The 15628-nt window shown below is 47.0% G+C and overlaps 1 long non-coding RNA gene across 1 annotated transcript; it reads right to left on the reverse strand.

Annotated features, from left to right (window-relative positions):
• Window positions 1–1231: 1231 nt before the first annotated feature.
• On the reverse strand, window positions 1232–2451 carry LOC120760305 (uncharacterized). The gene is made up of 3 exons (XR_005703348.2): window positions 2312–2451; window positions 2094–2173; window positions 1232–1547 (listed from the first exon to the last, which is right to left on the reverse strand). It is a non-coding gene; the product is annotated as an uncharacterized LOC120760305 (long non-coding RNA).
• Between the last annotated feature and the right edge of the window lie 13177 nt (window positions 2452–15628).

Genomic DNA, 15628 nt, shown 5'->3' on the forward strand with positions numbered 1-15628 from the left:
AAGAATTCAGTAAAGAATTGTAACTTGGCCAAATTCAGTCATATTTTCCTGGAAATGGGAAAATATATCCCAGATGAGGGTAGTTTTCTGCCAATTTAAAATCTCTGCTGTAGCTTATGAAGGCATCGGGGCTTTTCAAAAGAGCTGAACAATACATACTTTTCCTTAATTTCATTATCTGAATTGATTTGGTTTTATTCCCTAAAACTTTCCAAAATTGTTAAATCTGCAAGAAATACCCAATCTGGAAAAAAGATCAAAGCTGGAAGTTCTGCAGGGCTGGGCTGCCCATACAAACACTGTTGTGTAACTGGGACACCAGCAAGAACACAAAGGCCAGGCTGGAAACACAGAAACTTCCTTGAGCTGGGCTTGAACAAGTACAGTGCCTTTTTATTTATTTATTTATTTTTAAGAAAAAAAAATTGACATTTTGCATGATGGTGTATTCATGCTTGCAAACACATTGGAATTAGTGGAAAAAAAAAGAGAAAAGGATCTAATCTGTAGGAGAAAAGTGAGTTATTGGGATTCACTCTTTGTGTTTGGAATATCCAGAGGTGGGCTGAACAGAAGGGACCTTGTACTAAATATAAATTACAAACGTGGCTGGGTAAGTCTGCTGGGTTGTAAGAATAAAACACCTTCGGAGGGAACAGAACAGGGGAAGGAACCTTCTCTTGTGAAGTTTGCGGCTCTGTGACAGAAAAGATTTTCTGCTGTAAAGCTTGAACTTTGTATGGGAGAAACTGTGATTTCAGGCATTTTTATTCAAAGATGTTATCTGTGCCCTGGCTGAATGGGGTGCAGCAGTCTCAGAGAAAGGACAGGAAATCTATTTTAGACAACTTCAGCATGTGGAGTTTAAAGAAACCACTCATATCTTCTGATGGAAGAAATCTGGACATTAGCAACTCTCTGTTTTCAGCTTGTACTAACAGTTGTGTTCTTAAAACTGGAAATTTTCTTTCAATGGCATTGGCTGAGAATCTTGTCAAATATTTAAGTGTATTTTTTAACCCTTGTATAATTGCAGACTTATAAAACATAACCTCCAAAAATATCTCATGCTGCTGGTATGAAGAAAAAGTACACATTTATTAGATAATTGTTCTGGAGGCTTTTCGCTGTCTTTTTTTTTCTTTCTGTACAAATATTGTAATCTGCAGACCAGCAGCTGCTCCCCTGAGGTGGGGTTTGCTCTCTTGTCCTGGCTAAGGTGCTGGCTGCTGGCTTTTCCTGACACCTGGAGCTGATTCTCAGAAATGGAAGTGGGAAACAGAGTGGGACATGGAACGTTCTCTGTGTTCCTTTACTGGTTCACCTGAGCTCAGCAATGAGCAGGAGATATTGATGAGTCTGACTGGAGTGTCCAGGAAGGAGAGCTGTGCCTGACGGTGCTTCCCAGTGCCGTGGAATCCCACACTGCAGGCTGCAGTCTCCATGGATGGATGGGAGACCCCTTCCCTGGGAGAGCAGAGCTCAGGAGAGCTGAGGAGCGCTGTGGAGTTCAGGTTCAGCTTCATGTAGAAGACAGCAAGCTGGGTCTTATCAGAAATAAATCACCAGAGTAAGAAATCTTTCCTATGTGGAGACTTTGCAGTTTCTAACTTCTGCAGATCATCATTCAAATGCAACTCGAGGGAGGTGTCAGCCTCACTCTTTGCTGTATATTAGCAGTTTCTCTCCTTGAAGACTCCAGAGCAGCACATATTGCAATTTCTGCTATTCTTTGCCACTGACAATGTGATCACGTGTATGCCATGCTACTTTTTGTGTCCTAATTTACCTCACAAGATAATATTTGGTGTTTTGAAAGTGCCATGAGATTTTTCTGACAGCCTTGAAGAAAAATATTTGTTAAATTAATACTGAACCTTACCAGATGGGGAAGATGAGAAGAGAGAAAATAGAGCAGAGTATTTCAAAACTGGGGGTGTGCTATGATCATATTTAAAACTCATTAATTTTCAAGTGCTGAGTACTACAGGCCATTTTTCCTTTTTTTTAAATAATGGGGAAAATAAAAAAATCTAGCATATGCTTAAATATTTAATGTTAAGAACTTCAGGGGGATGCTCAGTTTATTTTACCTGCAGCTATGTTTGAAGTTCATCCAGTTCCATTGTGACCTGGACTGATGCATTATGTGGTTTGAGAGCCCCAGCTGGTTCTGTGTTGAGAAAGAAAACAGTTTAACATTTGAACACTTGAACATTCAAGGGAGAGGATGCAGTAGGCCCAGAAGCCAAGATTTCAGCTGTCACAGCGCTGTGTATTTGTCAAAATACAAAAGTTCTGCCTGTCCCACCTGAACTGGTTGTGTTTGCACCCAGAGCGGTGTAAAAGGGCTTTGCAGCAGATGTGTCTGTGCCACCCTGTGCCAGGCAGGGCAGCACAAACACAACCATCAGGGTTTGTGCTGCACAGGAGTTGCACACACAACAACGGGGAACACTGCAGGGCCAGCACTGCTCCAGAGACAGCACCTGGGGCAAAGCTCTTGTGTAAACAGGTGCCACTTATTGGGGAGAATCAGCTTTTAATTGAGCCATCATGCTGCAGTGGCACCAGGGGGAAAAAATAGCCTCATTTATGCGCGACAAAGAAGTTAAAATAACAATCCAGATCCCTTTTTTTAGTCAGCGCTAAGATTGGCTTCTGACTTCCTGTTCTCTAATGGGAGGGATTAGGCCCTTTATGTTTTGAAAGATACTGAGCCAATTCTTGTTACAAAATTCCAGTACTGAGATCAAATGAATGAACAAAAACAACTAGAAAAAACTTGATTTGTCAGAGAGGCACCTTCATTAGTGCTCTCGTCTCTTTTCTGTCATAGAAATTGTTTTTAAGCTATAATTGGATCTCACTGACAAAAGCTTCTGGCTACATATGTAAAGATTTGTAAAATGCTGTCTTTCTGTAAGCTGGTCTGATCTGTGCCAGAAAATAGGAACCAGAGCTCCTCCCCCGTGTCACTGCCAGGGACTGTTGGTTGGTTCAACTCGAAATGCACTCTGCAGCACACGGGTGCTGGCTCTGATGCTTGCTCTTGAAAAGCAGGAAAAATCTTCCTTCGACAGGGTTTTACATAACACTGCCCTGTGCAGAGTTAAAGTGAATTACTTAGAGAGCAGGTTACAGTCAATAGCAGGAATTGTCTCCTCTCCTCCGTCCCTCTGCTGCTCCTGTCAGGAATGCAGGATCAGAGCTGCTGCTCACACTGCGATGGAAGTGTCTGTGTGTCCCTGCAGCAGAGCTGCTGCTCACACTGCGATGGAAGTGTCTGTGTGTCCCTGCAGCAGAGCTGCTGCTCACACTGCGATGGAAGTGTCTGTGTGTCCCTGCAGCAGAGCTGCTGCTCACACTGCGATGGAAGTGTCTGTGTGTCCCTGCAGCAGAGCTGCTGCTCACACTGCGATGGAATTGTCTGTGTGTCCCTGCAGCAGAGCTGCTGCTCACACTGCGATGGAAGTGTCTGTGTGTCCCTGCAGCAGAGCTGCTGCTCACACTGCGATGGAAGTGTCTGTGTGTCCCTGCAGCAGAGCTGCTGCTCACACTGCGATGGAAGTGTTTGCATGTTCCACTGCAGCTCTGCAGGCCTGGCTGCTGGGGCAGGGGGAGTGGCTGCTGCTGCAGCAGCTTTGCTGTCTGTGCTTGCATTTCTGCCTGCAGTGCAGGCTCAGTGCCACATCTACGCCATCAGACAGGGCTGTGTGTGCTCAGTATTAAAAAACAACGTATGTGAAATACTGATGGGTCAGGGCTCCTCTTCATAAACCTGGGCTGTAACTCTGACACAGGTGTGCCATTCATACAGCTGCTGTTAAGAGAAAATAATCATGTTTCCCAAATATTAGAATCGCCTTACTAGGGAAGGCTGACTCTGTTTCCTGTCTCAGGGTTTCTTCGGTTATACTGTTTTTCTCAGTCTGTGCTCCACCAGCTACATGTTATATTCCAGCTGAGATGAGGAAACATCCTGCAGGTAGTGTGATGTTAGGGTTAAACATCTCAGATGGATTTCAGTACACTGAGAATTTCTGTTCTTGCCAGCCATAGTTGCGGTGAGTGTTGGGAACTTTGTTTTACCATATTTCTGCGGATTATTGACTCCAGGCACATTATGCTCCTCTCCTTACTGCTATAACCATGTAATAGATACTTTTGGAATGGTGTCCCATCAGAGGAATGTCTGTGGAAATTGTGGTCTCAGTGTGACAAAAGCAAAAATTGCTGTGTTTATTCTGTTCCTATTTTTATTTCTGTGAATGCCCCCCCCCTCCCAAAACTCTATAAAATTATTATCTGTTTACAAACATTTTACTTTATAAAAACAAGTTCATAATTTATACTCAGGATTCAATTGGGATTGAAAATCACTGCAGCTGTCGTCATGCAAGCTGTTCTGTCTCTGAGCTTCCAGTTTAATATATGCAGTCTGCCACATTAATTCTTGAAGTGGCTCTTAAGTGGGAAGCTGTAAAAGGGGTGATCTTGGACCAAGATACTTTTGAAAATAGGAGACACTCATCTTTCATTCCTTGTGTTTGAGTGGGCTCAAGTAAATAAGCCATTTTATTGTAGCCTTCAGAATCGTGAAAGGTGTTCATAAAATCTCTGCAACTTTTTGTGGTACAGGGAAAGCTACTCATAAAGTTAATTCAAGTGTCTGGAAAAGGGCCTTGAGGAAGACAGGGAGGGCAGTAATACTTAACCATATGGGTTTCATTAAAATGGGAATGAGTGAAACGTTGGAAGGCAAAGTGAATTCAAGAAACACCTGGGCTCCTTTGTGCGGAGGAAAGAGCTGGACTGGCAGTAAAAGGGTGCGAGTGTGAAGGACGAAGGATCTCAGCTGAAGGGGTTTTCAGTCTAAAGGATGCCTTGTGCTCAGGTGTTTGTGACATCGGTACGTCCCGCTAAAGCCCTTTTTTCAGCTGTGTGTGACTTTTGGGGCAAGGTAATGATCTTCCTTAGTTTCCCAGGCAGCGAGAAGGGGTTTGTACTGTAAATCTAATTTTTGAAAATAATTAATTTAACCCATGCCTGTTTCCCAAAATGGAGCACATTCCATCACTGGTCCCGTGGCCTCGGGCACTCTGGGCTGATGTCCTGGTGTTCCGGAGAAGGGACTTTGCAGCGGCAGCTCCGTGTGCGCCCCTGAGCATCCCTGCGCTCACCTGCGCATCCCCGCGCGTCCCCGCCCGGTCCCTAGCTGCCCGCACTCCCCACGCCCGGGTTCCGCCTGGTTTTCCCCGGTTTCCCGGCGTCGCCACGGGCCGGCAGCGGCGCTGAGCAGCCGGTTTTACACAGGTGCCTCTGCGCCGAGAGCTGAGAGAGCGAGGGGCGTGCGAACGTAAGGGAAATCCAAACAACCCCCGAGTTTATGGCTCGGTGGGGTCGGGTTTCTTCTCTGGCGCTTCTGAGGAGTCTTCACTGAGCGGTTTCATTTTTTCCTGTGGTGCAAACGCAGCCGAGCAGATGGCGAGTGTGAACACACGGACTGCGGCTCTGCCTGCAGCCGGGAGCTGGGCTGGCGCTGCCTCCCGGCTTCCAGGAGCGTTTACAAGTTAATGTACTTGTTCCACTCCAAATAACCCATGGTATGTGCTGGGTTCAGCGGTTAAGAGATCCTTTAGGAGTAATCGAGGAAAGCAGGGGGGGTTTTAGACTCTGAGCTTGTGTGGGTTGTTTTTGGGGTTTTTTTTTGTTTTTTTTTTTTTTGTCCCTATGGCTGATTTTAGCACATTTGTCTTTAATATGAAATTGCAAAGAAAGGCAGAGGGAACAACAGTGGATAACAACATGCAGCCTTCACCTGAAGGCACCCACAGGAAGGATGGAAAGGGACTGTTTGAAAGGGCCTGGAATGGCAGGACAAGGAACAATGGCTGGAGGGCAGTGTTAGATGGGATATTGGGGAGAAATTCTTTGCTGTGGGGGCAGTGAAGCCCTGGCACAGGTTGTCTGGAGAAGCTGTGGTGCCTCATCCTTGAAGTGTCCAAGGCCAGGTTAGACAGGGCTCGGAGCAGCCTGGGGCAGTGGTATTGTTGGGGTTTGTGTAAAATGTTTCTGACTTCCGCAGCAGTTTATTCAAACAGGACTGGAGGCCAGGTTCCTGTTGGGAAAGGGAAGGGCACCGTACTTGGCTCACCTTTGTCTTGAAACGTAAAGTCACAACTGCTGGGAAAGACCAAAGTACCTGCTCTGAATGTGCACAAGTGTCTCTAACACCCAAACGCTGATTTACTGCGCCCGTTAGGAAGGATTCTCTCCCCGTAAAGCGCTGTCCTGTGCCTTGGGATAGGGCTGTGGGCACAGCAGGGCCTGGGGCTACAGCGGGTCCAGGGGACGGTGCGGGCCTGCAGCAGCCGTGGTGTGGTTATGGGGCGGTGTGTGAGTGCGGTTACACTGTGGGGTTACAGTGCGGTTACACCGTGGTTACACTCGGGTTCCACCGCGGTTACTCCGTGTTTGTGCCCCGTGTGCGCGCTGCCGGCTCCGAGCGGAGCCTCCCCAGCCCGGCGCTCGGCCGGGCTCCGGGGCTGTGTGACATCATTGGCAGCCAATCGGCAAGTGCTTCAGGGCAGAGTTTAAAGCTCTTTCATAATATATTTATAGGCAGCGCAGATATTTTTGGGCTTCAGTAGCATTTTGTCGCAGAGTCCATGTGTCAGTATGGCTGGGGAAAAAAAAAAAAAAAAAAAAGGCAGGTATGTGCATGTTGGTTTTCACTCCAGCCGGGCACTGAAACGCCAAGGGAGCCAGCTCTGCTGGGAAGGACTTGGCACTTAGGCTGGGCTGGGGCACGCCCTGATGGGCTGCGCCTGCTTGGGCACACCTGCAAGGACTGCCCAGTGCTCTGCTAGGAGCAGACACGCAGGACATGTGTGTGTGTCCGTGTGAGTGTCACTGGGTGTGTGTCCGTGTGTCTGCATGCACCAGCCCGACCCCGCAGCCAGGCCGAGCTCCCCTCGCTTCCCGGGGCAGGCGGGGTTGGGGGGATTTGGGTGCCCTGGGCTCCCCCAGCCCCGCTGTGCCCTGCTGTACTCTCCTGTGCCCTGCTGGCACACGGACCCTGCCGTGCTCTGCCTGCTGACACAACGTGAAGGAGGACTGTTCCCTGGCAGTGTCTCTTCCAGGAAAATCTGGTTAATCCCTGCAGAGCCCCCTCCATTCCTGTTTAACTCTTTCCTTTCCTGAGCGCCCTCTGTAGCAGGACCTTGTGGGATTGCAAAACTATTGTAATTCCCAGCCCGTCAAACAAAACATTGTTTCTTTTTACAAAAAAGAAATAGAGGCTTGTATCAGGGGAGGGACTGTTTGGGCTGTTCTCCTCCCACCTAAGAACTGTGGCTGTGCTCTTGTCAGGTTCCTAAAAGTCACAAATTCAAATATGTTCCATGATGGCCTGGAAAGTGTAGAAGTGCAGTGCTGGCTCCTTCATCCTCTTGGGATCCCAAATATTTGATGGCTTGGGAAGAAGTCTTTCATGTGCTGTCTGTATCTGTAGCAGGCTGCTCAGCGTTCACAAAGGATTTAAAAAATGAGGCAAACAACGAGGTGAGAAAGGTTGTTGACATGGTTATTTTGAGATCACAAAAGAGAATGGCAAGAGAGCTGCAGGCAGAGCTTGCAACATTGAGAGACTGAGAGGAAAACTCTGGCCGAAACGAGGTGTTGATAAATTATGATGCAATTGGGGTTGATGTGAGGGAGCCTCACATGAGTGCTGTTGGTCTGTGAACCAGCATTTTTCATTAAAGAAAGAGATCATGAAGGAGCCCAGGTGGCCTCGGGAAAACCTTCAGCTGACAGGTCAGCCACAGACAAGAAAAAAATTGAAAGTTAGGAACTATTAGGAAAAGTATGAAGACAGAAAATCGGAATCATCTTGTGCCCCTCTCTGCATCTGTGGTTTCATCTTTGACTGAAGTTCTGATCCTGTGCAGCAGGACAAGAAAAGGCACCTGGAACAGGAGATGGGAACCACATCCCTTTGCGAAATAGCTAAGCAGATTTTAGTCTTCTCTTTTCCACACTGAACAAGAATCCAGAAGAGTTTATAAGATCTGAAATTGCACGAGACTGTAAGTAGAAATGATCAAGAAATGGTCTCCAAATAAGGGGTTTTGACATGTGATGTATCACTGAAGTTTGGAACTCGCTGTTGCAGTTGTAACTGAAAGAAGATTTATATATGTTAAAATTCATCAAAGTTGTTGAGCAAAGTTATCTTTCTACTTCTAGGAACTCTTATGCTGCAAATTCCTATAGGTTAGGGGAGCATTTCAGACATATGCTGCATTCTTGCCCTGTTTTTATACTTGGAGCATCAGCTGCTGGTCTCAGCTGGGAACAGTTCCTCAGCTTTGCTGGCCAGTGCAGGCATGCTGGCTATTCTTGTACTTGTGGGCAAATTTCTGCTGTGCCACCACAGAACAGCATCCCAGCTGCTCACTGGAGGTTGACATACAAGCCAGCTCTCACTGATCTTTATTTCCTGCTGGATTACTCCTGGAAAATGAGCGTAACTTTCCATCTCCTGTGACTTGTGGGAGGGTCAGTCTTAGTCTGAATGCCTTCCCAATGAGCATTAGAATATTGAGTATTTTGTCAGGGTAAATCTGCCACTTGCAGGATCTGCTGGAGTGTCCAAGGTGCTTCCCATCCCTTCCTCTCCTCAGGCTGAGGGAACAGCTGGCTCAGGCTCTGCTCATGAGGAGTGTGTCCAGCCCTGTGAGCACGCTGACTGTCGCCTTGCTGGGCCTGCTCCCAGGGTGTCCATCCAGCCAACGGGGCCCCCAGACCAAAAATCAAAGTAAGGAATTGTTGATATCACAGTTCCTGACTCAGGGGTCAGCCCTCAGCCTGGCTGTGCTTGTCCCCATCCCCGCTGTGTCACCTCTCCCCTGCCAGGGGCTGCTGGATCTGGCAGCTGCTGCTGTCGGAGGGGCACCAGCCCTGCCTGCAGAGCTGCCTCCCTGCCGGTTGGGAATTAGGGCCACTGGCCACTGCTCCCCCTTACAGAGCTGTGCTGGCTCCTCCTGATCACCTCCTTTCTTTTGGAGTGCTGGAAATGGATTCCAAAAGGTTTTGCTCCATATTTTTTTGGGACTGAGGTTAGGCTGACCATCCTGTAGTTCTTTCTCCTCAGCCTTCTGGAAGCTGAACATGACATTTGGCTTTTTTCCAGTCATCAAGAACCTGCTCTGATTGCCCTGACATTTAAGCTGATTGACAGCAGCCTCACAACGATGTGAACCAGCAGCTTTAGCATCCCCAAATGCACTGCTTGGTCCCAAAGGTTTTGTTAGTGTTTGTTGTTCTGTTTTTCTCTTTTTTTTACCAGCTTGCTCTAATAGTCCCTCTCTGGATCTGCCTGTCTTAGGCATTTCCTTACATTGTCCCACCGGACAAGGACCTGGGAACCTGAGAGCAGAGCTGGCAGTAAAACCAGGGCAAAGACTGCATGCAGGTACCTTACTGATAAAATGAGAGTATTTGTGGTAGAAGGGTGCTGTGAAGGTCTCTGCCTCTGCTGCTCCTGAAGGTTGAAATGCTCAGAATGTTGGGTTTTATTTATCTTGGTTTGTCTCATTCCCTGTTTAACTTTTGGCTTTCCTGAAGTGGAGCACAGGCAGCTGGGAGTCTGGGCACGCCACAGTCGGGGCTGGCTGCCCGAGGAAGCCTCACAGACACAGACTGTCACACCAGCCACACATGGCAAAAAAACACATCCAGACCTTCTGCTGGAAAGGACCAGCTCCTTCTGGCATCGGCATCTTGGGGAAATGATTCTATTAGTGAGGAGCTGAATCCATCACCTGATGTGTAACAGACCAGTTACCAAATCTGGGATAGCACTCAGAACACATCTTGTGCTGAGGTCCTGGAAGCTGTCCCACCTCTGCTGCATCTCACACCCCTGTGTGCATCCTCGTTTTCTGTCTCCTTACCAAGCCAATAAACTGAGTTCCTGAGGCTTCAGCAAGATTATTGATCTGTTATTGCAGCTGTTGAACAGATCTTAAGAGACTGAGGGAGGAAAAGTGGGACATGGTTGGGTTTTTCTCCAGTGTTTTTTCTAAATTCTCTTGACTTCATGTACCTCATTATTATTTATGAAATACAAGTAACTCTTTGGCAGATTTCTTGTATTTTCATGATACTGTACTTCACAAGGGAAGCCTGATTTACTCTTGCCTTGAGGAAATTATATGTTGTAAGTGAAAGGTTGTCATTAATGACCAGTTTCAGTCAACAGGATCCATGTGATGCTTGCATGGAATTGACTTAGCTCCAAAGGGCTTGTACAGAAACATTTGGAACAACAGGAAGGAAAGGACATTTGTGTTTCTCCAGGAAGAAAATTCTGCAGCTTGTGCTCCTCATCCAGTCATTTTGGGCTCACAGAGCAGTAGTTTGATTCCTTTACCTGCCCGTGATGGTAATGGAGAATGGAATCCAGCTCCTGCCAAGGAATGCTGCATGAAGGGTATGTCGTGTGGGAGGAAAGCAACCATTGGACTCCAAGGTTTGTGCTCTGTACGTTGGAGTGGCTTTACATTGCTGAGTTTGCCTTAGGACAGAAACTCCTCCTGTCCCAAAGAGAATTCTCACCTGGCTGTGATTACCCTGGAAGTGATCAGCTTTAAACCCAGCTTTGCTGTTCTGGTGCTGGGCTGCAGCTGTCACAGTGACCCCTCTGCCCCTAAATGGGTCATTTTCTCTTGCCCCTGGTGTTTGCTGTGTCATCCAGGGCCTGGCTCTTGGGGGCTTCCAGCTGCATTTCTCCAGGGTGCTTTCAGTGCCTCCCACAGTGTCACAGTTTGTCTCCCTGGATAACCTGGCTGCCTGTTAAAATGCAGCTGACTGAAGTCTCTAAAGCTGCCACCAGAAGTTTTATTCTTCCAGGCGTGATTCTACATGCCAGCGCTTTTATTTGCCTGCAAGTGCAGAATTATGTGTACTTGATTTTTCAAAAGCTCTCACAAATGTTTTAATCCTTTCATTGCTATTATTTGACCAGGCCTCATCTGAACATGCTATGCTGCCTTCCAAATACTAAATTCCTCTGTAGTTCCTTTAATCTTTATTTTCTCAGCTTATTGTTGGGTCTTTAAGTTAATAGAATATAGGGGCAGATCAAGAGAGATCTGCTTCCAGCAGCTGGTGTGATCTGGGCACACACAGGAATCAGTGATCTGGAGGCAAAAAGCTCTTTGCTTCTACTCAAACCTTTCTCTTTTGATCACTTCAAGAGCCTTTGGAATTTCAAGACATTTTCTCCCTCTTCCCCACATCCCCCTCCTGCTTAGCAGGCAACCATTTCAGTTCTCCTTTGAGTTTCCTGACCACAAAGGAATTATTTCATCTCAGCCTGAGAGCTGTGCACAGCACAGAGATTCCTCCTGCCCATTTGTCCCACAGTGGAAAAGCTTTCCTTGGGCCCCTCTTTGGAAAACGTTTTCCAAACTGGGAACTTTGCCTCTCATTCCCCAGTGATTCAGCAGCTGAACCTCAGATAAGAGTGAAGTATTTCCTTTATGTTTCCTGGCAACAAGAGCTCCTCCATGGGTTTGGTGGGTGCTACCAAAGGAGGAGTGGGTTTGGAAGTTGTTGTGGCACAGTTCTGCGGAGTGACCCCAAAAATGCCCCGTGGCCAGGGGGTACAGGGAAAGCACGTGGTTCCTGCAGGTCGGAGGGGAAGGCGTGAGTCAAAATAGCTGTAATACTATAGAAATAATAAGGTACTAGACATCAAAGCATCAGATTTATATCCCAGGGATCTAAAAGAATAAATCCTCATTGTCACTGTGGCATCACCTTTCTGGAGGGATTTTGGACAGTAAGTGCTCTCACTGACTCTCAAGTAACTGGTTACAAACCAGAGAGGGACAGCGGTTTTTTTGAGCCGTGGGAAAGCCCGAGGCTGCTTTTAAGGCTGTGCCCACAGTGAAGCTGGGTTGCTGTGGCCAGTGCTTTCTGCAAACAGATCAGCACCCAGCTCATTAAGCCTAATTACTGTAATTTACAGCCCTTCTCCTGCCCCTTTGCTCCCGGTGTGACCACTGGCAGCGCTGCCCTAGAAATGAGGGACAGATTATTTTACTTGGAAAACTGTAGTGATCTGTAACTTTTCCTTTTCTCTGCTTTCGTTTTGGGGAAGACAATGAAGTGTTCATATTCCACCATGAATTATTACAGCTGGATATTCTCACAGCTTCCTTGCTTCAGGCTTTTTGTCCTTTCTGTTTCACAGGGGTGCAGGCCATGACCAGTGGCACTTCCATGGTCAGCTCAGATTCTTCAGCTCCTCTTACCCAGCACTTGTGAAGGCTGAGTTGGAGAAGAAGAACCTGGGTTTGTGTTACATTAGAAGTTGTGCCCACAGGAAGGAGGTGATGAAGCACAGGGAGGAGAATTGCACTCAAATACATGGGAGGATTTAATCTAAATAGCAGACTGGCCTCTGGAAATAGGTGAAGTTGGGAGCCGGGAGAGCATCAGCCTCAGGGGAAAGAGGCTCCTTTTCCATTGAGACTGGGATTTTAGCTAGAGGTTTGGATTGCTGCACTACAGAAAGAAATTATTTTATCTCCTCAATTCAGGATTAATCAATTGTTTGAATTCTTAAAAACCCCAGAAGCAAACCCAAATCCCTGTATGTATTTCTTCTGTAGTCAGTATTTTCAAGTGATACTAATTCATTTGCATTTCTCTGTGCTTTAAAACTTAATTTCCCCTGTGTTCTACTCTATTTTTATCTGTTCAATGTTAACTCAGCTGATTTCAAAGTCTGTAGAATGAGGTGTGAGAGTAAACAAATTCACATTTTCAGCACTGCTTACACAGTCAGTTATTACTACTGAAGAGCAACTTCACTTCTGAGATGATGATTCCACGCCCTGGTCTCTTTTAGCAGACAATTTCCTCAAGTATTATTTCCTGTTCTTGAGCAAGCAGCTGAATTTCTGCCGTTTCTGTTTCAGAGACAGCCCCTGACCTGCAGAGCCCTCCCCAGCTGAAGAATTTCTCCTGACACCTGTGTACGTACCAAAAATCCAAGTAAGTGATTCTTGATAACCAAGAGGTTTCTAGGAGAGGTGTCCGAGTTTGCTCGTATCGGGTCATACTGACTGTTACCTCTCAGGTCTTGGGCTGGTAGCTCTAAGGGGAAGCCCAGATTTCTGACCCTGTTGTAGCTCTGTGGAGAGGAAAGATTTATTCCAAGATTTGATCCCAGGGATCTGTACTTGGTTGAGCTCCCAAAACTGGTGAAGACAATGTCCAAAAGTTTGGTTTTTTTACCTTCACGTTTTATATTTGGAATGATCAGGGGGTTGAAGGGTGCTCTATGCAGCCTGCCAAACCTGCCAGTCCTGTGCCAACACTGTCAGCTCCACACACTCAGATTTTGCAAGAGAATATGAAGTCAATGGCAGAATTTTAAAATGCCATAAATTACATGTGGCTGAAGCTTCCAGCACGCTCTTTGCACCAGCAGCAGTGTTTTACAAGCTGTTGTGTGATATAACCTGAATGATAGAAATAAACTTTCTGTGCAGCTGTTCTGGGCCTTTGGATGTGCTATTTTACAGCGTGGGTGTGATTGAGCCAGCACCACCAGCAGCACAGCCCACCTCTGCACCTGTAGCATTTTTAAGGTTTTTACCTTACCAAAACAGGCCCAGGAAAATCAAACCTCCTTAGTTCTCTGAACAGGGAACAGAGGAGGGGATTTACCTTTCAGATGATTGGCTTTGCATCAAGTACAATGTGGAGAAATGGAAAAAAAATGCTTGTTTTAAAAATGTCTGTGGAAAAGCTCAAGATGGAGAACCCACTGTAAAGTCTGTGAAGGGAAAAAAAAAAAAAAAAAAAGCCAAGCTTATGGTGAAAGTAAAGCTGCATGGCTGTAACCATGGAGACCAAAGCTCTTCTGATGCAGAAATAAATGAACACAACCTTTTCATATTTATTAGTGGGACTGATGATGAAAGATAAAGTCAAATTAAAATATAAAGCAATAGAGAGAAGAGCGAGTGGCTGCCTCTGCCCCTGCAATGCAGGTTCTTGTAATGGATCAGCAAATGAGCTGGGGTTACAGAGAGGCAAATCAGTTAGGAAAGGAACAAAATACTCCCAGTTACACCAACCTGCTTATGCAAATATCAGCTTCTTTATTAACAAAACGGGAGAGACAAAGCACATGACATATTCCTGAAATCTTCTGGTTCTTTCTAAAATGGAAATGAATTTGTTTTCCTGCCATAGCTGTGTGTGATATGTGCGTTCTGCACAATGGGAAACTTTCCTGGAACTGTACCTGTGAGTATTTGAAACCTGCCAATTTCTTAGCGGCAAGAATGACAGAATTTTCCTATAAAAATACTGGGTGAATATTCAGGTTTGCCATGAAAATATGTGTCAAAGGGTTGAGGAGTGACAGGAGAGCTGCTGTGAGGGAGCTGTGGTGCGGGACAGAGGGACAGCAGCAGCAGATGGCACTGAGCTGATTTCACTCAGAGCCCCTGCAATGAACACCAGAAATGTTCTGATGGAGCAGCGATCCCCCAGTAGGGGAAGGATTCAGCCACGGCCCCACAGGAAGGTGCTGAGGGCGAGGGCGGTTTTGGGGTGTGAATCATGGACAGAGAGCTGGGAAATCCCTGCTCAGGGCTGTGCCTCGGGGAAGGGGGCACGGGAAGGAGGGAGGAGCACGCTGGAAGCAGGAGGAAAAGCCAGGAAAGCGTTGGACCACAGCACCTCAGAGCAGCCTGTGCACAAACAGGGCTTCAAGGCCTCAGCTGTGCCTGACCCAGCCCAGCTGGGCAGCGGGTGTGGCTGCCCCGGCACCCCCCTGTCCCCAGGGTGTCCCTGCAGGTGACAGAAATGTTTCCCTTCAGGCCGGGTACAGCGGTTGAAACAAAGCCTCTGGAGCAGAGTCCTGCTGCTCCTTGTGCTGCGCTGAACCCCGGGAGGCTCCCGAAGCCCCGGGAAGGTCCCGAAGGCCCAGGACCCAGCCCAGGGTCAGGGTCAGCTGGAGCCTCTCCCCTGCGAGCACCGTGGCGGGGCTGGGGATGCGCTCCAGGACTGCGGCGGGGCTGCGAAACTCGGGTAACTTCCAGCCCATGCAGCTCATGGTACGATATCCTGAATTACACACAGCGGGTTAAGGTTCTTCCAGTTCTACTGCCCTATTTTCTTCCCCTTTCCGACTTCCTCAAAAGTGTGGTTAGCCTCAAATCTGGGGAGGAATCTGCAACCAGCCTCAAAGCCAGATCTGAAGAGTAACTGGTTTGAAATCCTAGAAGGTTTATGCCAAGGCTTAAAATAACCACCCTCCATCCTTCTTGATATCCTGGTAAGAGAATGGCTGTGTGCAAGACCTTTAATTTAATCACTGTATAAAATGGTACTTCTGGCAAATGAAACACTCCTAAAGAGTTCACATTTCAGTTTTCCTCTTCACTGACTACACCCAGGAGTTCAGAACACTGTTAACTATAGAGTTTGCTCCTATTAAGATTACCTTGCCAGGTACAAACGTGGCGCATTGATAAAAGGACACCAAACTGTGTATGCCAGTGCTAATCAGATAAAGGCTGCTGCACGTCCC

The sequence above is a fragment of the Hirundo rustica genome, chromosome 16, assembly GCF_015227805.2.
Source record: "Hirundo rustica isolate bHirRus1 chromosome 16, bHirRus1.pri.v3, whole genome shotgun sequence".
Lineage (NCBI taxonomy): Eukaryota > Metazoa > Chordata > Aves > Passeriformes > Hirundinidae > Hirundo > Hirundo rustica.